Source organism: Coregonus lavaretus (genome assembly GCF_964263955.1).
Source record: "Coregonus lavaretus genome assembly, chromosome: 18".
Classification (NCBI taxonomy): Eukaryota; Metazoa; Chordata; class Actinopteri; order Salmoniformes; family Salmonidae; genus Coregonus; species Coregonus lavaretus.
Genome location: NC_140005.1, coordinates 14,285,939 through 14,307,584, shown reverse-complemented (window position 1 = coordinate 14,307,584; position 21,646 = coordinate 14,285,939). Strand labels below are relative to the sequence as shown.

Here is a 21,646-nt window from a genome sequence, read left to right as displayed (position 1 = left end):
TCTGAAAGATGTTGTCCAGCACCTTCCTTTGCCGTGAGACACGTTACTTTCTCACAGCAGGTAAATATAGGTATTATATTATAACGTTATAGTATTATGTTAGTAATTGAAGTCAGATACAATAAATAATCCATCAATTTACCTACATTTGTATTGTGATAAATATAATTGATAAAACACATTATTTTAAAAACATAGCCAACCAACACAATGCTTGCAATATTCAGATAATAGATAACTATAATTTTCATATAAATGCATTTCCCCCATCTGATACAATTTGCTAGGCTAAGGCTACAAGACTGAGCAAACTCAATGCACACACAACAGCGTTCTGTAGTAATTAACTGATGCACAAATGTTTTTTCCTGTTCTTATTCAGCAAAACAACGGCCAAACTACCTTACAAGTTGGCTTCTGACGAGAAGAGAAAAACAGAGGGTGCCCACAACTTTCCTACCAATAAGAGACGCGCAAATGAAAAAGGAAACGGCTCTCTCTCGTTGTCAAGGAAACATGTCAACTATTGTGTCTTCGTCCAGAGAGCATGGCTAGGTTTGTCAGGTTACAGAATGAGATTGAACGAATTAAAGAAGAATATTTCACAAGAAACAGGTAACGTTAATGCAGCTGTTGCAGAATGCACATTGAACTTGTAGCCTACACTTTGTAACACGGTGAACTATTTCTAACAGCCCCTGGCATAGCTGTTTTAAATTGAGAAAGAAACTAACGTAGTAGCTACTGTACCGGTAGCTAGCTAGCAAGGCAGCTTTGCTAACAACAACATCAGCAGATGCCTTTTATAGTATGATGAACAAACATCTGACTTGTTTGAACCATGCATGCTCGTACATTTCTGCATTTGCTGTGTTGGTGTGTGTCTGTAGGATAGCCGAGGAGAACAGACAGAGAGAGAACGAAGCAGCCATCCAAATACAGAGTTGGTTCAGGGGATGTCAGGTGCGGGCCTACCTCGGGTAAGAGATGTGTGTGTGTTAAATTGGTCATTTGTTGCAAAAGGGTGTTCTTAGTACATAAATTAACTTTTACAATGTAACAGTCATTTTAACACATAAACTCCTAATTTCATCCCTAAAGTATAAATATTTTCATGTATGCAATTTCAAAGAATTCGTACACCTAATTTGTAGTGTCCTTTATCAAAACACCACCTTTTCTTCACCCCAAATAAAAATAGACCTACAGCTGCATTACCCCCCCAAACCTAAATCATCACTTTACAGTATGAAATTACCCCCTCTTTGGCATTAGAGAGCTGTGCAAATGTCTGAGGGAAATAAAGGCCTATCCCACTCTCTGCTTTGTACTGTGACCCTAACACCATTTTGCAGGGTCAGCAGACAAACTTCCAGACTACAGGTTAATTCAGATTACTTTAGTTAATTGATCAATGTGTTAAGTGGCTAATTAGCCACAATTTGAGCTTCTTAAGTGCAACTCCCGGGTTACCATATTCCCCCTATAAGCATTGATTTTCTGGGCATATAAATGGCCTTTTGGAAATTGATGGCCTCGTTGAGGCTGGAATCGCAGTAGACTTGTATTTAGAGTATGTTTGATGATGAATACAAATGTCTGCTTGCTCCGGGAGCCATGATCGCTGGACATAATTGAAAAGCCTTAAGTAAAGGTTGCTGCTGTGCATTGTCCTGTGTGCAGGGGGGGGGACTATTTCTTAGTCACAACTCAACCAAAAAACATATTTTTACTTATTTCTCTCCCTTTCCTTTTTTCTGCAGATTCCAAATACTAGTCCAAATACTAGCCCACATCCTGTACATAGCATATCCCATATTGGCTTATGCCAATAAATGATTATCCTCATGTTTTTTCTGTGTAAAAGCATATGTCTCATGACCATTTCTCCCAGTCACCTACACAGGAAGGCCACCATTATTCAGAAGATATGGCGAGGCTTCACAGCAAGGGCACATTTCAGACAAATGGTGAAGGTACGTTAGCCGCTGAAATACTATGGATATATTGATTATGTTATGATAGCATACATTACAATTCAATTGCTATATTCAGAAGCCGCAACTCTGACCTGAAGACATATCATTGACCTATTACACATTTGGAAATTAGCACTTAGGAATACGAAGTGTTATGGTATGGAATTGCAGCTCTATCGCTTCTGGAATGCATAAACGAGAGAGGAAAGGAGCAAAGAGGGAGGGAGGGTGGAAGGGTTTAGGAAAACAAGGCTGTATTTTTGCATATTGCCTCCAACTGCTTCTTAATTGAACAGATTGTTGATACAAAATCCAATCCCCACTGCTCTCACAAATAATTTTCTCTGGTTTGAGTTTTGTAAACGAATCACAACAGCTATTTATCACCCCCTAAATTGACTGTTTGGTAAAGCATAACTGCCAGGCACATTTGGTAAGCTTTCAAGAGCTGGAATCTGGGGATAAAACCTGATTTAATGTTATGTAAAGGACATGTCACCAGACACACAGTATCTCTGAAAAATTAAACAGGACTCATTTGAATCTCTCAAAATTACCAAAACAACATTTTATGACTTCAGAGTTCAGACAACAGATATTTACTTTGCAGTGTTTAACTTGCATTATTATATATGACTAAAATCCAACACCCTTTTTTCCCAGAGTGTTCCCTCTTTCTTATTTACATTTTAGTCATTTAGCAGACGCTCTTATCCAGAGCGACTTACAGTTTGTGAGTGCATACATTTTTTCATACTGGCCCCCCGTGGGAATCGAACCCACAACCCTGGCGTTGCAAGCGCCATGCTCTACCAACTGAGCTACACAGGACCTTATGTCATTATTAAAAAGAGACATGTTTGAGATATTAATTCCTTTTATAGTTCTCTCAAGTTTGCTCCTGTAAATGTGCCCCCAGTGGTCTGAGCACAGCGAGACGAGGTGTGAGGCGAGCCGTGTGAATATTCTGGCCTTTGTTAGTCTATCCTGGCTGGAGCGTCATTGATTATCAAACCCAGCGGAGAGCGCTGGGCCATCATACATCTCCATTAGTTCTCAGCTTGACTACCATAGATTTTCTTGGCCTTGTCTGCATTATGTATTAAGAGAGGAGCCCCGTCCCCTCAATACAAAGTCTGACTTATACCTCTCTCTCTTTCACCTCGACACACACACACACACACTTACACACACACACAAGCTTGCATGTGCACGCACACACACTCTCTCCCTCCCTCCATCCCTCTCCCTCCCTCTCTCTCTCGCTCTCTCTCCGTGGTGTCTATGGGACTTATTATGTATAAGGTATAAAGATCTCTTTATCTCCGGGCTGCTCAGGACAGATCAGAGAGCCGGGATAAGGCGACGGAGATGTAACGCTGTCTCTGCTTTTGTTCACAGGCCGCATATTTTATCATGAAGATGAATTTCTACCACGAGATGTCCGTCAGGGTAAATATCACACTGTCTGTTTTAGCAAATGGAGAGTCCCCTGGTCTCCCAATGTGATCCCCACAAATAGTACTGCAGTGCTGTTTAATTTCACCACCAGTGTCTCTGTCCCTATGTGGGGGGCACAGTAGAATACTACATATCCTGGATAATTCTACCTATATACCATACAGGAATTAATTTTAATGGAATGTTATCAGTATGATTTTGAATTGAATGGTCAAAATTCTTATTACATTTAGTCTAGTTTTGGTCATTTGTATGGCATCGCGCTCATTTCAATATCTGCGGTGCTGCTCGTGGCAATGTCATTTCGCTGAGTACCTTTAAGCTGAGATAAATGTTTGCAGTTTTAAAGCAAACTTCCTGCAATTCTACACATTTTGCCATGCAGCTGAGAGAAAATGTTGCGGTTTTAAAACAAACTTCCAGCAATTCTTTGTTATTTTGCTCAAACATAATAACAAAATATATACCGCTAAATTCTTTGTTTTTGGAATTTTCAATTGTCCCTGACTGTCTAGCTTTTATTTTGGTGATTGTTTGTTATCAAAGATTATATTATTAAAAAACATATACAGTGGGGAAAAAAAGTATTTAGTCAGCCACCAATTGTGCAAGTTCTCCCACTTAAAAAGATGAGAGAGGCCTGTAATTTTCATCATAGGTACACGTCAACTATGACAGACAAATTGAGAGAAAAAAATCCAGAAAATCACATTGTAGGATTTTTAATGAATTTATTTGCAAATTATGGTGGAAAATAAGTATTTGGTCACCTACAAACAAGCAAGATTTCTAGCTCTCACAGACCTGTAACTTCTTCTTTAAGTGGCTCCTCTGTCCTCCACTCGTTACCTGTATTAATGGCACCTGTTTGAACTTGTTATCAGTATAAAAGACACCTGTCCACAACCTCAAACAGTCACACTCTAAACTCCACTATGGCCAAGACCAAAGAGCTGTCAAAGGACACCAGAAACAAAATTGTAGACCTGCACCAGGCTGGGAAGACTGAATCTGCAATAGGTAAGCAGCTTGGTTTGAAGAAATCAACTGTGGGAGCAATTATTAGGAAATGGAAGACATACAAGACCACTGATAATCTCCCTCGATCTGCAAGATCTCACCCAGTGGGGTCAAAATGATCACAAGAACGGTGAGCAAAAATCCCAGAACCACACGGGGGGACCTAGTGAATGACCTGCAGAGAGCTGGGACCAAAGTAACAAAGCCTACCATCAGTAACACACTACGCCGCCAGGGACTCAAATCCTGCAGTGCTAGACGTGTCCCCCTGCTTAAGCCAGTACATGTCCAGGCCCATCTGAAGTTTGCTAGAGTGCATTTGGATGATCCAGAAGTGGATTGGGAGAATGTCATATGGTCAGATGAAACCAAAATAGAACTTTTTGGTAAAAACTCAACTCGTCGTCTTTGGAGGACAAAGAATGCTGAGTTGCATCCAAAGAACACCATACCTACTGTGAAGCATGGGGGTGGAAACATCATGCTTTGGGGCTGTTTTTCTGCAAAGGGACCAGGACGACTGATCCGTGTAAAGGAAAGAATGAATGGGGCCATGTATCGTGAGATTTTGAGTGAAAACCTCCTTCCATCAGCAAGGGCATTGAAGATGAAACGTGGCTGGGTCTTTCAGCATGACAATGATCCCAAACACACCGCCCGGGCAACGAAGGAGTGGCTTCGTAAGAAGCATTTCAAGGTCCTGGAGTGGCCTAGCCAGTCTCCAGATCTCAACCCCATAGAAAAACTTTGGAGGGAGTTGAAAGTCTGTGTTGCCCAGCGACAGCCCCAAAACATCACTGCTCTAGAGGAGATCTGCATGGAGGAATGGGCCAAAATACCAGCAACAGTGTGTGAAAACCTTGTGAAGACTTACAGAAAACGTTTGACCTGTGTCATTGCCAACAAAGGGTATATAACAAAGTATTGAGAAACTTCTGTTATTGACCAAATACTTATTTTCCACCATAATTTGCAAATAAATTCATTAAAAATCCTACAATGTGATTTTCAGGATTTTTTTTTCTAATTTTGTCTGTCATAGTTGACGTGTACCTATGATGAAAATTACAGGCCTCTCTCATCTTTTTAAGTGGGAGAACTTGCACAATTGGTGGCTGACTAAATAATTTTTTCCCCCACTGTAGGGCCATGATCTTTTCTACATACTTTATATCTGGTTTTAGTTGTTTCAGTTAACATTGAAAGCGTTTTTCAGTCCCGAAAATGTATTAACACTGTTAACACGGACTTGGGCGACCCGAAAAAACACTTAGGCCCAAGGATTTCAATGGCAGAAAAATCCCTGAAATTATATTATACCCTTTTACACAGGCATTTATGTTGAAACTAAATGGAATAATTGTACTCAGTTATGCTAAACCAGTCAGGAGAGAAGTTAGCATGTTTAGCCTTATTATTAGCATTTTAAGCTAAGCTGTGACAAATATCTGATTTAAAAACTTTTCTGCTGGCTTTTCCGCTAGAGCAGATCTCACTGTCACGGCCCATATCGTCATAAGTCCCATTTGACCAGTTTAACAACTCCTACCACACTACCTATAAATCAAAAGCCTTTGCATTTGAGTGATGCTTTGGCACTTTTATGCGAGGATATTGCATCGAAACCTTATATTTTACAATTCCATATAGCCACTTTTTTCCACCCCAAGTTAAATTGTTAAAGATTTTTTATAAGCACACAAAATTCCAGCCTTTATTGAAGAAGGGCATATTACCAGTGAGTTGTTTGGACATTTGCTGAAACCCCTGAAATTGAGGAAAAGTTTTATGACAGACAGTAATCCAAACAAATAAAAAAGTCCAGGCCCAGTGTTTTAGTTAGGCTCATGTTACGTGCAGCCGTCTGAGTCTGACCAAGTGCCTGAGGTCACGGGGCCAAAGGTTAAAGGTCATGTCAGCGCTTAGAGGAGAACAGAAGCTTCACAGCAGGATAGACCTGCTTTATTACTCCTGTAAAACAGTCATATGTTCAGGAATCTGAATGGATGTCAAAATCTGATAACATTTTAAATTTAAAAAAGGAAGGAAGGGGATATTATTGTAAAAATTGTAATTATAAAATGCTGGGGGGTCATGAAAGGCCCAAGCATTTCATTCAAATTATACAAAATGTTATCCTCAAATGAAACAAATATGGCCTTGTGCTAATGTTTGGGTTTTGTTTATATTCATTTCTTTCAAAAAAATGTTTTACGTAACTACATGATTGTATTTGTAAGTGGGAGCATTTATGAGAGCTGTCCGAGTGCTTTCTACAAAACCATTCAATTAACTCCATGATAGTGAATCTAGAGTGTTTAAACTGTACATGTGCTGTACACTGCTGGCCATATCAGCGACTCTCATAGTTGAGATTTATATTTCTCTACCTTCTTATATCACTGTGAAGTTGGGTTTAAACCTGGTCAAATCAATACAGTGAATCACCAGCCACCAACTGTTGAGAGGTATATAGAAGAAACAAGGGACAGTTACATCAACATGTAGTAAAATCATGTTTATTGAGATGCTGTTTTAGAATAATCTAAATTGAAAATGTAGTGACATTTTTATGGGTAGTGTGTCCAACCTACTGGTTTAGGTGTGCTATAGTGTAGGCGCTATTTTTAAAAAGGCCCAGTAAAAAAGCTGCATACACAGGTGTAATAAACTCTGGACCAACGCAGAGTATGTTGTGTGTGATAAACTCAGTCTCTCACTGTGTGTGTGTGTGTGTGTGCGTGTGTGTGTGTGTGTGTGCATGCGTGAGTGTGTGAAGGACATCTCCACCCACCGCCTCTCATTGACCCCAAAAAATTAAAAAATAAACAATCATCTCTGAATCCCCTCGTGGCACTTCCTTTTCAATCCATTTTTATTCTGTTATTTTTTGGTTCCCTTCCTCGCATGTCTTTATCATAGTCTCTCTAACAAAGGCTAATGTATTAGCACGTTAATAGAAAACAGTGTTTACAAGAGGCCCGGGAGTTTTATTAGATTTAACCGGCCAATATGCATCATTGATTTCACTAGTCAAAAAAGGTCAACAAGAACTTTGAGTTGCGAGCCAGCAATTACTTTATTTAAAATTATCTATTGACTGCAGATCAATCGCAATTCTCATTTTGGTCTCTTTCTTTTTTTTTCTGCCGCCCCTCTTCTGATAATTATTTTACCTGCTATTGTTTCATCTTCTAATTAGAGTGAAGGACATCCGCTCCCCTCTGTTTAGAGACCTGGCCCAGCTTGGGGCGCACTCGTGTGTGTTTGTGTATGTGCGTGTGTGTGCGTGCCTGCGTCCGTGCATGCATACGTGTGTGTGTGTGTGTGTCAAGTCAAACTGACATAAATGCAAGGGACCTCTAAAGCAAGTGTTGCCAGTCCAGTTTGCATAAAGTTATTATACCAAAAAATAGCTTTTCTGAAGAACAACCGTCGTAGTGATGTTTACACTAAAATGTTCCTTTTGGTCCCATCTCATCTAACTGGTGGATTATTATGTTAACTATAGATCTGTGTTGGTGTGTTTTTCTCCTACAGATACAGCAGAGATGGAGAGGTTACTATGTGAGGAAATACAGCCATAACTACTACGCACGCAAGAGATACATGGAGGCACTTGCCCACAAAAACAAACAGATCAGGTACATCAAGAGGACTGATAGAAGCCATCTATATATACTAGGTAACATACCAAATATATTAACTGGGATAAATAGTCAATATCTAGCTATGTACTGTACACATTTCACTGGTGAATTCTCTATCCCTTTTTGAATCAATTCAGTACATACCCAATTATGTATTCATTATTCCAATTTGTATTTTTATTTGGAGGATAAGTTGTAGGGTATTGGATGGAAGTGTGCTTTTCTTTACAGAGTACTACATCACTCTTCCTCTTGGCCAGTTTTGCTGTGTAGAAAGAAAGTCAGAGAAGGTCTGGGTGTTATGCTAATGTAAATCGTGGCACCAAGAGACTCCTATTAGTTAACATGGGGCAGACTTTATGCTTAACAGGAATTCACTCTGGGCAGAGATGAATTGATCTGATTAATCTAGAGGCAGAGAGTATGATCGCTATACATGTGTACCGGTAACCTGAAGGAAAAAAATGTATTCATAAGTGCCTTGGGTGGCCAGCGAACGATGTAACAAAAAAAATAATGTGCCTGTGATTTCAGGGAGCGCTCTGGCATTAATAAAACATGCTAGGCTCCTGGGGCCGAAAATGATGCCATCGTTTATTTCTGACAATAAAAAAAATGAAAAAGTTTAAGTTTAAGTCACATTTTTTATGTCGCTAATATATTTTCGTGGGGGGTAAAAATATCTTAAGGCTTCAGCTAAAATTAAATGTAAATTTGTTAAGTGCTCGTCGGATCACTGACTCCCCCCTCCCCCCCTCCCTCCAGAGGTAGGCAGGCCTGGTGAGAAGTAATGAGGTTTGTCACCTCTGAGTTGTGTCTCCACAGACACCTGCACAGCTACAGCAGACATACAGTACTAGGCTATACTGGATGTGTGCAGCGGGATAGCCAGGGACATGATGGGTATCATAGAACCTGGTTACATTTGCATTTTCATAACGTCTCTGTATGATTCTGTCACGAGAACCCACACAACACCTCAAATCAAATCAAAGGATGTGGTTCTGTGGTGTTGAGAGGGTAACACAAACACTAGGTAGATGACAGTTGTGACATTTAACCTGGAAGCCTGCTTCCCGGTTTAAGGAATAGGGCACACAAAATGGCCAAATATGCAGTGATTTCAATTCGGCCTGTTCCTCTATATTCAGCCTCGGTATTTACCAGTATTTATCTGGACTCATAGGCCAAATAATATCTGATTCATAGACCAAATATGTTGTTGGGAGGCAGACTGTGTGTTGTGATAAACTGGCTGTGGGTGAGAGTGGATGAGAGGGTTGTGGGTGATGTGGGAGATATTGGTGAGAGTCAGGAGGATGTTGTCATCTCAATGTTTTCCTGTCTATCATTCCCAGAGACACACGCACACAGCCATTGAGCCTCCATGGAGCGCTGCTCCGCTCCATGGAGAGGTCGTCCTCTCGCCAGTTAATCACTTGTTTATTTAGTGCTTCTGGGGTCGCGATCAATTAACGCAGCGCCGCGTTTATTTAAAATATCCTTTCTGTGTTCACCAGGGCCCCTCGGATCGCACACTGCCCGATCACTCACCCCGCAAAGGTCCACTTTTTAATCCGCCGCTCCCTCCCACCATCCCTCCCTCTCACCATCCCTCCACCCCTCTGTCTGTCCGCTGCATAAATTATTCAAAGTTTTCCTAATGGCTCCCATTTAGTGCAGGCCGACTGGCCTGGCATGCCAATGACGGGAGACGGCCCGACGGGAGGACCATCTCTCTTTCTTACTCTCTCTTTCTGCTCCGCACTGACGGATCTCCCCATACAAAACCATCTGTGTCATTTCATTAACCGCACCGCCCGACGCTCTCTCTCTCTCTCTCTCCCTCCTTCCCTCTCTCCCCCTGGCCGGGGTTCACCATGTTAGCGTGTCCATCTTCATGGAGCTGTCCCCTCCTGCATAGCCTAATGAAGTCAGGACCTCTCGGCACCACTGTAATTCAAGCGACTAGAGTTTGTGCAACACAACAATTTATCACTTGTCAGGAAGACACTTAAAGTTGCGCTGCTTAATAAGGGCATCCTGCGAGCCTGGGCAATTAGGAGGGAGCCGTTTGCATATTTACTAAATGCGGAGTGTCATTGCCACCACGGCCTGTTGCCTGCATGAATTATTATTCTATCTGCAATAAACAGCTGGGTAATTATTACTGCCATAATCAGATAAATTCTCTCTGTAATGTTCTAACGTGGCAAAATCTTTTAACTCATTGCGGGCTGAGGGACATTTATGGACTCAGAGTGGTGAGGCTGAGGGGTTTTTACTCTCTGTGTGGCGTCCCGGCTCTCGGCTCAAGGACATCCATGAAAGGAGATCTGGGAGGACCTGTCCTCCAGTTAGCTCATACACGCTTCCTGACGCTACACCAGGGGTGTAGAGGAGTTCACGTACACGCTGGCTTTGATTGGAGGGTTTTGTCTCCGTGTGAAAAGTATGTTGTTCTCCAGTTCAGTCACTGACTCTTTAGGAAGTACCTCGTTACGGGAAGGAAAGTGATGAAAAAATATTGCTTTTGGTTGTCATCACTTTTGTGTTTTTTCAGTTTTTGGGGGGGTTTGGTATTTTTTTTGAAGTTGACACCTCACCCTGGAAATCCTCTGTTTCTTTTTGTGAGGTGCCTTGTTACAGGAGGGAGTGCAGTTGAATAAACAAACCTGGTTAAGTTCTGTTTTGCAAATTTTTTCTGGTTTTGTGGTTCTATATAGTTGTAGTAAACTTGTCCTGTTGATGGTGATGATATTGTGTGTCCTCTGCCGTGGCAGGGTTACAGGTTGGTCAGGGTTGAGGCCTGCTCTATCAGAGGTCATAGGTCAGAGGTCTATATATTGAGTCTGAGTCAGACACTGGAACTTAATGGACTGCTGAATATTCCCTCCCTGCCAGCTATTGAATTATTGAATTGGAACATTAAAACAGCCAATCGGCTTGTATGGTCATTAAATATTTAGGAGAGCCAATTAGCTGCTCCGGTGTTGGCCTGGAGGACTGGTGGGCCGGCCTGCTACCCCACCCCGCTACCCCACAATGCACCAGGCTGTGATTTCCCCATCACCCCACTCTACCTGTACCCAGCTCTATGCCCCAAGATATTAAATATAGATAAAGCAGCTGTATGCATGTCTTTATGCTGTAATACCTTGTCATCATCGCTATGGTTTCAACAGGGACTACAGAACAGCTGCTGGGATCTGATAGTTCACATGTACAACATGAAAAGGAGATTTGTGTTCCGATACGGCTCTCAACACTGTTGATTTAGAAATGTTTTAATTGAAATAGTATTTCCTTGATATCCTATTGGATCCTTTAAACAGGTTAAATGTTGTTTACAGTATTTTGTAAATAAGTTGTATGTATATTCATATTTTATATTTAATAACCTGTTTTTTGTTTATATGTTTTGTAATTTATATACATGTAAGTATGAATAGGCCTATATGATTTTACAATGAAAATACTCCCTGTTTCATTAACAGTTAACAAACAGACATTCTAAAACAAAGATTAACAATGTCTAACAGACAAATACAAATTCTCATAAAATACAGATTTGTAAGTGTACATTTCTGCAAGAATATATCACAAATATCAAGAACATCTAGTACAAATACAGTATTGAACACTCTGACCACTATAATATTTCTCTCATAACTGATTTTCTTTCCTTAATTGCTAACTATAATTACTGTGCTTCTACAGTTTAATTTGAGCACTAGACAACCTTCCTAAAAGAGATCTTAACCCCTAGAAAAGTGTTCTGCCTAACTTCGGTCCAGCTTTGACTGAACTTCTCTCCTGTGTGAGTTGAGTGTTGAGGACACGGAAAGGTCACGCGTGTTGGGGCGCTCCCATGCTCCTCCCAACCCCCTCACCCCCCATGCCCATCAGAAGTAATGAGGGTTGTATGTTCTCCTGCTCAGCCGTGACACAGATCGAGGTCCCTTCAGCCGTTACAAATCTGTTTGGCTTTTGTCCACTACACCGCAATTAATAATAAACCTGGGATATAGGGAGGCAAAGGTCGCCAACACAGCCACCAGCATACAGCGATGCACACATGTGCATACACACACACACACCGGTGGCCGGAAACGGCGGAAAAAGAGAGGAGAGAGAAACTGAAACAGACTGTCCCACAGCTTAATATTTTCACATTAATAAGCAATTTCCCCTTCACCAGGTGGCCAAATGGGGGCCACGCTACTCTGCATATTTCATTTATTTTGTAATTTAATCTTGTGTGGAGGGAGGAATGAAAATGCTGCGATGCAAAGGGAAAGGGTGGTGATTTTTAAATGTCAATACGGCGGTGTGTGTAACCTTACATTAGGACGGGTATGAATATTCTCCTTTGTGAGCACATAATTGAAAACTGAGAGCAGCTTGGGAACGAAAGCCTGATGAGCAATGGTTACCTTTTTATTGCTTTTGCTTTCTGATGAATTGGATTGGCTTTTCTTTTAGTCTAATGTCTTTGTGTGTGTGTGTGGGCGCGCATTTTCGTGTCTGTTTTGTGTGTGTGCCTGTTTGACTGTGCCCTTGTGTTTGCGTGCGCGTTCATTTGAGTGTGTGCGCCTGTGTGTGTATGTTTTAGTAATTGTTTCCGATTCCCCTTAAGTTATTACCCCACACAGTAACAATGTGTGATTGTAAAATGAGATTGCGTATGGGCTTTTAATGTGTCCCATTTAGACAGCTCGGATAGCAGATGTCATGGAGAGCCTTGGCTATACTGATGGAATATATTCATCATCCCACGGCCTGGCACACTGACGGCTTCACACTCCCTCTCTCTCTCTCTCTCTCTCTCTCTCTCTCTCTCTCTCTCTCTCTCTCTCTCTCTCTCTCTCTCTCTCTCTCGCTCTCTCTCTATCTCTCACTCGCTCTCTCCATCTCTATCTCTCCATCTCGCTCTCTCCCTCTCCCTCTCTCTCAGCCCTGATTGGAGTCATTAAGCCTCTGTTTCCTGCTAGAGGAGAGCTCAGGGATTCACTTGTAGCAAGAAACTACCTGATCCCTGATCACTGTGTACTCAGTCTTTCTCCCTCACACACACCCGCACACACACGCACACACACAAAACACACTCAAGCGGGTAAATGGTCACTAAACAAACTGCAAACAATGTTTTCCCTCTGTGTGTGTTGTGTTGTGTAGGAGGGATCTAGAGGAGTTTTCAGAGTTCCAGAAGAGAGAGAGAGAGTGTCTGGCCATGGAGAGAGAGGAGCAGGAGAAGACTGTCCAGGCCCAGAGGATGCACTTCCTACTCAGCACAAAGCAGGTACACACACACACACACAGACTGGATTCAGAGAGCCATGCGTACAGCCACTGACAAGCCTTCATGTTCCTTTTAGCTGGGGTGGCGTTGGCAGTAATTGAAAAGGGGATGTGTGATTTAGGGGGTATGTCCGGTAGCGCCTGTGTGTGTGTGTATGTGTGTAAAACACAGGGCTGTAGGTGGCTGTAGGTATCTGCTGAGTGGGAGGTTTACACGGCTGCTCTCTCTCCTGGCACCCCTGTGTGCTCATAATAAAGATGAAGTAGTGTGTTGCTGGTCAGTGTGTGTGAGTGGGTGGGTGTGTCTCCACCAAGCAGTCGTTTCCTTGGTGCCTGTATAGTCTGTTCGTCATCATCATCTTTCCTGCAGATTCTGATGTCTGTGTCCGTCCGCCTGTACACCTTTCTGTCCTGCTTCCATAAACACCCCCACTCCGGTAAAGGAATGTTCACATGAGCGTCATGACAAACGTTGCCCGGGAATCATTGGGTTTGAAAAGGACCGGAACTTGTGAAATTTGACCGAAGCTGTTAAAGAGGGGGCAGAAAAGAGGGTGATTGTGAGAGAGCGTGAAAGAGAGAGTGAACTCCATGGCGCTGGGCTGTGCTTATGTCGGGAGAGAGGAGGAGAAGGAAAGAGAGTGGAAGAGAGGTAAAAAAAAACAGTGGAAGGGTATAAAAATGAAGAGAGTTAGCCAAATGTCTCTCTGCGGCACTGCAGAGAGTAGAAGGAAATAGCTATAAGAAAAAGAGAGTGAAAAAAGAGAGTTAGTTAAGTGTCTCTGGGTCGCAGTGGGCTGTGCATATGGCGCGGGACTCCTTCCCTCTCCACCGTCTGACCTTGTCACCAGGAAATGGATGGGTCTCCCACAGTTCATCCTTAACGCCAGCTACTCCGCTGGACACAAGTGGCCGCTCTGACATAGATTTACTTCCCCTGTTCAGGGGGTCAACATCATTGCTCTTCCCCAGCGCAGCGCAGTGGCCAGTCGGGGTGGGTTCACAGTGTGTTACCCCCCGCTACGATGCTACACCACCCTACAAGTCCCTCTACCCACAGTGGCCAGGAACTAGCAGCAACATGCACGCAGGCACACACACACACACACACACACACACACACTCCACCCCGCCCCGTCCCTCTTCAGTGGCCAGGCAACAGTAGTACCACCAAGTCAGTCCCACTAAAAAAGGTCTGGCCTAAAAAAGGGAGTTATTAGCATATATAGTAGCTAGCTAGCAGAGCTCCTCAAAGCTTTGGTCTCCTAATTAAAGCAGAGCAGTGGATCAGTCTGATGTGAATAATTATTATTTCTCGGCCTGTCTGTCTGTCTGTGACCAATCTCTCTATTTGAAGGGATGTGAGTCTGAGGCTAGGGCTTGGACAATACATTCTTAGTCTGTGTGAACTTACATTGGCCCTGTGTTGGAGTTATAGCAGGAGTGGCCAACTCTAATCCTGGAGGGACACTGTGTGTGCAGGCTTTTGTTCCTGCTCAGCACTAACACACTAGCAAACAGTCATTTGTTACGAAACATCTAATCACTTGATCATTCTCTCTTTTCCTCACATGTCCAGTGTTGGTGCATGGCAAAGTGTTAAAAATGTTGTTGTTTTTTAAGTTCCTGTTTATTCTCACATAGTTGTAGATAATTTGTTGGTTATAAGATACTGTATGTTCCCTGTCTTTCCCTTCACTCTATCCTGTGTTCTTCCTCTGCAGTGCCCTGGAGTATTCAACTCTCCATTCAGACCTGAGCCAGATGAGATGGAGCTGAGGCTCCGGAGGACCAAGCCCCTGCCACCCAGAACCTTTCCCAGGGACAGAGCCTCTCTCCTGGGTAATACCAGCCCCTCAGCCCCCTCCCTTTCAGGAGTCCCTAGAACCTTTGGAGCTAAGCCCCTGCCTCCCATTCCCAGCAAGAAACCACAGGTGAGACATACTCAGCAATGAAAGGAAAGAGAAATATCATTGCATTATATTCCCAGTCTAGCAGTGTTATTAGTAACAGTATAGCAGTCAAGTACCAGTATAGTGGTCTTATTAGCAGCATTATAGTAACAGTATAGCAGTAACCAGCAAAACTGTCGTATTAGGCTAGGACCAATATAGTAGTTGTATTAGTAACAGTATTAGTTCCAGTATAGCAGTCTTATTTGTAACCTTGTACCAGTATAGCAGTCTTACTAGTTACATTATTAGTACCAGTATAGCAGTCGTATTAGTACCAGTATATCAGTCTTATTAGTAACAGTATTAGTACCATTATAGCAGTCTTACTAGTACCAGTATATCAGTCTTATTAGTAACAGTATTAGTACCATTATAGCAGTCTTATTAGTAACATTATTAGTACCAGTATAGCAATCTTATTAGTAACTTAGTATTAGTAGAGCAGTCTTATTGGTAACAGTATTAGTACCAGTATAGCAGTCTTACTAGTTACAGTATTAGTACCATTATAGCAGTCTTATTAGTACAAGTATATCAGTCTTATTAGTAACAGTATTAGTACCAGTATAGCAATCTTATTAGTAACTTAGTACCAGTATAGCAGTCTTATTAGTAACTTAGTACCAGTATAGCAGTCTTATTAGTAACTTAGTACCAGTATAGCAGTCTTATTAGTAACTTAGTACCAGTATAGCAGTCTTATTAGTAACTTAGTACCAGTATAGCAATCGTATTATTAACTTAGTACCAATATAGCAGTCTTACTAGTTATAGTATTAGTACCATTATAACAGTCTTATTAGTAACAGTATTAATACCATAATAGCAGTCTTATTAGTAACAGTTTTAGTACCAGTATAGCAATCTTATTAGTAACTTGTTATCAGTATAGCAGTCTTACTAGTAACATTATTAGTACCGTTATAGCAGTCTTATTAGTAACAGTATTAGTACCAGTATAGCAGTCTTATTATTAACTGTATTAGTACCATTATAGCAATATTATTTGTAATTTAGTATCAGGATTGCAGTCTTATTAGTAACTTAGTATCAGTAGAGCAGTCTTATTAGTAACTTAGTATCAGTAGAGCAGTCTTATTAGTAACTTAGTATCAGTATAGCAGTCTTACTAGTAACAGTAATAGTACCGTTATAGCAGTCATATTAGTAACAGTATTAGTACCAGCATAGCAATTGTATTAGTAACTTAGTACCAGTATAGCAGTCTTACTAGTAACAGTATTAGTACCAGTATAGCAGTCTTACTAGTAACATTATTAGTACCAGTATAGCAGTCTTACTAGTAACAGTATTAGTACCAGTATAGCAGTCTTACTAGTAACATTATTAGTACCAGTATAGCAGTCTTACTAGTAACATTATTAGTACCAGTATAGCAGTCTTATTAGTAACATTATTAGTACCAGTATAGCAGTCTTACTAGTAACATTATTAGTACCAGTATATCAGTCTTACTAGTAACATTATTAGTACCAGTATAGCAGTCTTACTAGTAACATTATTAGTACCAGTATAGCAGTCTTATTAGTAACATTATTAGTACCAGTATAGCAGTCTTACTAGTAACATTATTAGTACCAGTATAGCAGTCTTACTAGTAACATTATTAGTACCAGTATAGCAGTCTTATTAGTAACATTATTAGTACCAGTATAGCAGTCTTACTAGTAACATTATTAGTACCAGTATAGCAGTCTTACTAGTAACATTATTAGTACCAGTATAGCAGTCTTACTAGTAACATTATTAGTACCAGTATAGCAGTCTTATTAGTAACATTATTAGTACCAGTATAGCAGTCTTATTAGTAACATTATTAGTACCAGTATAGCAGTCTTACTAGTAACATTATTAGTACCAGTATAGCAGTCTTATTAGTAACATTATTAGTACCAGTATAGCAGTCTTACTAGTAACATTATTAGTACCAGTATAGCAGTCTTATTAGTAATATTATTAGTACCAGTATAGCAGTCTTACTATTAACATTATTAGTACCAGTATAGCAGTCTTATTAGTAACATTATTAGTACCAGTATAGCAGTCTTACTAGTAACATTATTAGTACCAGTATAGCAGCCTTACTAGTAACATTATTAGTACCAGTATAGCAGTCTTACTAGTAACATTATTAGTACCAGTATAGCAGTCTTACTAGTAACATTATTAGTACCAGTATAGCAGTCTTACTAGTAACATTATTAGTACCAGTATAGCAGTCTTATTAGTAACATTATTAGTACCAGTATAGCAGTCTTACTAGTAACATTATTAGTACCAGTATAGCAGTCTTACTAGTAACATTATTAGTACCAGTATAGCAGCCTTACTAGTAACATTATTAGTACCAGTATAGCAGCCTTACCAGTAACATTATTAGTACCAGTATAGCAGTCTTATTAGTAACATTATTAGTACCAGTATAGCAGTCTTACTAGTAACATTATTAGTACCAGTATAGCAGTCTTACTAGTAACATTATTAGTACCAGTATAGCAGTCTTATTAGTAACATTATTAGTACCAGTATAGCAGTCTTATTAGTAACATTATTAGTACCAGTATAGCAGTCTTACTAGTAACATTATTAGTACCAGTATAGCAGTCTTATTAGTAACATTATTAGTACCAGTATAGCAGTCTTACTAGTAACATTATTAGTACCAGTATAGCAGCCTTACTAGTAACATTATTAGTACCAGTATAGCAGTCTTACTAGTAACAGTATTAGTACCAGTATAGCAGTCTTACTAGTAACATTATTAGTATCAGTATAGCAGTCTTACTAGTAACAGTAATAGTACCGTTATAGCAGTCTTTCTAGTTTAGTTTTTTGTTTAGTTTGTTTGCACAAACAGAAAGACAGTTTGTAACAGTAAAAAAACAACAACAGTATGTGCAATAGGGGAAAAAAGCCAAAAAGGGCTTAAGTCACACAGATTCCGCATTGTGGACAAACAAACAAACAATAAAATAAAAACTAGACACAAAAGAGATAAAGGAATAGAAAATCTAAACAGAAAGTCAAGTTGCTGGGGGTGTAGAACTGTGATGGACAGTAGGTTCCTCTTAATAAATGTTTAAGCAACGACAGGGATAGCTTGGCAAAATCAGGCGGGAATGAGTTTCAGATCATAGGGTCTCTATAGGTAATTCCAAATTGAGAATAGCTTGTTCCTGAATATGGGTGACGTAGCTGTTGTCTGTTTCTTGTTGAGTAGTTATGGAATTCATATGTAGCTATAAAATCGTTTTTGAAGAGATTAATAAGTGATTTAAAGTGGCGTAAACAAATTGAGCAACTTGAAAATAATGAATTTGATAAATATTCAGGAATCCACATTTTTTGATAAATGGTGCTGAATGTGCTCTAATACCGGCAGATGATATTATTCTTACAGAACATTTCTGCAGGCGATAGATTGATAGTAGTTTGGTATGGTGTGTGCTGGCCCATATAGTAACTGATGAATGGGAAGATCATTGTGTAATAGAGACTAATCTTGCCAAGTATCCCCGTATTTTTGGCGATCTTAGAGGTTATTGTCTTTATGTGTGGTTTCCATGACAATTCATCATCAATCAGAACATCAAAAAAGTGGGTTGTACAGGCATGATCAACAGGTATATTATCAATATGGACCTCTATATAATCTGTTTTGTATTTTATTTTCTTTGGACCAAATAATACAACATTCGTTTATTTTTTTTGATTCAGTGACAATTTGTTAATTTTAATCCACTTTGAGATATTACATAGTTCATCAATAACAACATTAATAAGATAATTGAAATCTTTGTGAGAGTAAAACACACTTGTATCATCAGCAAATAATATCTGGGAGAGCGCTTTGGATGCATTGGGCAAATCATTTATATAAATCAGAAATAATAGTGGTCCAAGAATTGATCCCTGCGGCACACCACACTTAATCTCCAGAGGAGGGAATCTATTCCTTTGAAAGTCACATATTGCTTTCTATCCTTTAGATAGCTGGAGAACCAAAGAAGTCACACCCATAGTTTCAAGTTTCAAATATTATGATCAATGACGGTAGGCCGTCATTGTAAATAAGAATTTGTTCTAAACTGACTTGCCTAGTTAAATAAAGGTTAAATAAAAATAAATAAATAAACTGTATCAAATGCTTTTGGGAGATCCCAAAAACGACCTATTGTATGATCTTTGCGATCATTTGCCTTATGACAAAATTAGTACAGAAGTAGGAACAGTATTAGTATAGAAGTAGTAACATTATTAGTATAGAAGTAGTAACATTATTAGTATAGAAGTAGTAACAGTATTAGTATAGAAGTAGTAACAGTATTAGTATAGAAGTCTTACTAGTAACTTAGTAACATTATTACTACCAGTATAGCAGTATATCAGTAAAGTCTCAGGCCTCTTAGAGGAAACAATCAGGCTCCAGAGATGGGGATAACAAAGTGTCATAGCAATTATCAGAGGAGCTCTCCCCCTGGTGAGGATGATGAAAGGGTCCGCGTGGTGCCGTGAGATGATTCTTTAAACTCCCCTTAAAAAAGAATGATATCATTAAAACATGGCGGCGTGTCTCTCGCGGGGCCACTGGAAGACGTTTAGACCCTCCGATCCAGGCAGATCAGCAGGTCCTGTCAGCCCAAGCTGCCGCTATTAAAGTGAGCCCATCAAACCAGGCCTCCGCCAGGGAATACTCCGCCATTTAAAACAGCCTTGATGAAGAATTCTTTAAGTACCTCTGGATTCCGGCGTGTCATCTCGTCCAGCTGTGAGAAGGATTTGATGAGAAGCGTTTGCCATTTGTGTTATTTACGGTCCAAGGCTTTTATGGTAACTGGTTCCTATTATTGGTTTCTATTAATGTAAAACATAAGTGAGCAGAAATGAGGCGTGGATCATCTCTTTTTATTAGCCCAGAGTCCCTCACCCCGGGCACTGAGATGGTGCACACACACACACACACACACACACACATACACACACACACACACACACAAACACACACACACACACACACACACACACACACACACACACATAGAGACACACGCAAACACTTATGCACACCCAGCTCCGGCTCCATCTGGCTCTTGCTAACGGGAATTCATTATAGAAGGCTGGGATGTCTAACACTGCTCCATGGATGAGATGAGCCTACATTATTTATCTGTGTTTTACCCTCGCTAAGGACAGGGTTCACCCCCATTTCCTCTCCTCCCTCCGCCTCATCCCTCTCTATCTCTCCCTCTTTCTCTCTCCTCCCCCTCACCCTCTTTCTATTACCTCCTACCTCTCCCTCTACCAACCTCTCTGTCTCGCTCCCTTTTTCTCTCCTTCCCTTTATCGTTCCCAGTCTCTCCCTTTATCTTATTGCCACCCTTTCCTCTTTACTTCTCTCCCTCCATCTCCCTCTTTCCCTCCCTCCCTGTGTTTCCCAGTGTTGTTGGTCTGCGTATTCTCTAGTAGTGTGAGTCCTGGCCTGTCCCCCGTGTGATAACATCAGTGGTGATGGATAGGTGGAGGTGGTTGTTTGGGAAGTGTTTGGGTCTGGTCAGGCCAGGGTGCTGATCCTGTGGTGATAGGACCAAGGACAGGGGCTCCCTGCTAGCTACTCTCCCCAACCAACCAACAGCAACAACAGCTGAAGGTCACTCCACTAAACAACAGCTACTCAACAACACAACCACATTGAGAGAAGTTACAGGACTAAGGAAAGTTAAAGGACTACGGGAAGTTAGTGGAGACAAGAGGAAGTTACTAAACTAGACTAAGGAAAGTTACTAAAGTAGACTAAGGAAAGTTACTTAACCAAACTAAAGAAACTTAACTACATGAAGGAAAGTTACTTAACTAGACTAAAGAAAGCTACTAAACTACACGAAGGAAAGTTACTTAACTAGACTAAGGAAAGTTACTAAACTAAATTAAGGAAAGTTACTGTAGACTAAGGAAAGTTACTTAACTAAGGAGAGTTACTGTAGACTAAGGAAAGTTACTGAACTAAGGAAAGTTTCTGTAGACTAAGGAAAGTTACTGTAGACTAAGGAAAGTTACTAAAATAAGGAAAGGTACTGTAGACTAAGGAAAGTTACTAAAATAAGGAAAGTTACTAAACTTTAGTAACTAAGGAAAGTTACTGAAATAGGCCAAGACTAAGGAAAGTTACTAAATTAGATGAAGGAATTAGACTAAATTGGCTGTGGATTTACTGCTAAGCCATGACTACCTATGGGTGGATGGATCAGAGAGAGAGAGGAGG

General features: G+C 40.5%; 1 pseudogene across 1 annotated transcript in view; it reads left to right on the top strand.

Annotated features, from left to right (window-relative positions):
- The first annotated feature begins 547 nt into the window (after positions 1-547).
- Positions 548-21,646, top strand: part of LOC311145323 (spermatogenesis-associated protein 17-like) — a 40,014-nt pseudogene continuing 18,915 nt past the window's right edge. Inside the window, exons 1-7 of the transcript in view lie at positions 548-615; positions 891-980; positions 1,895-1,976; positions 3,381-3,431; positions 8,001-8,104; positions 13,289-13,412; positions 15,136-15,345. The product of the transcript in view is annotated as a spermatogenesis-associated protein 17-like (transcript). The remainder of the gene's footprint in view (positions 616-890; positions 981-1,894; positions 1,977-3,380; positions 3,432-8,000; positions 8,105-13,288; positions 13,413-15,135; positions 15,346-21,646) is intronic.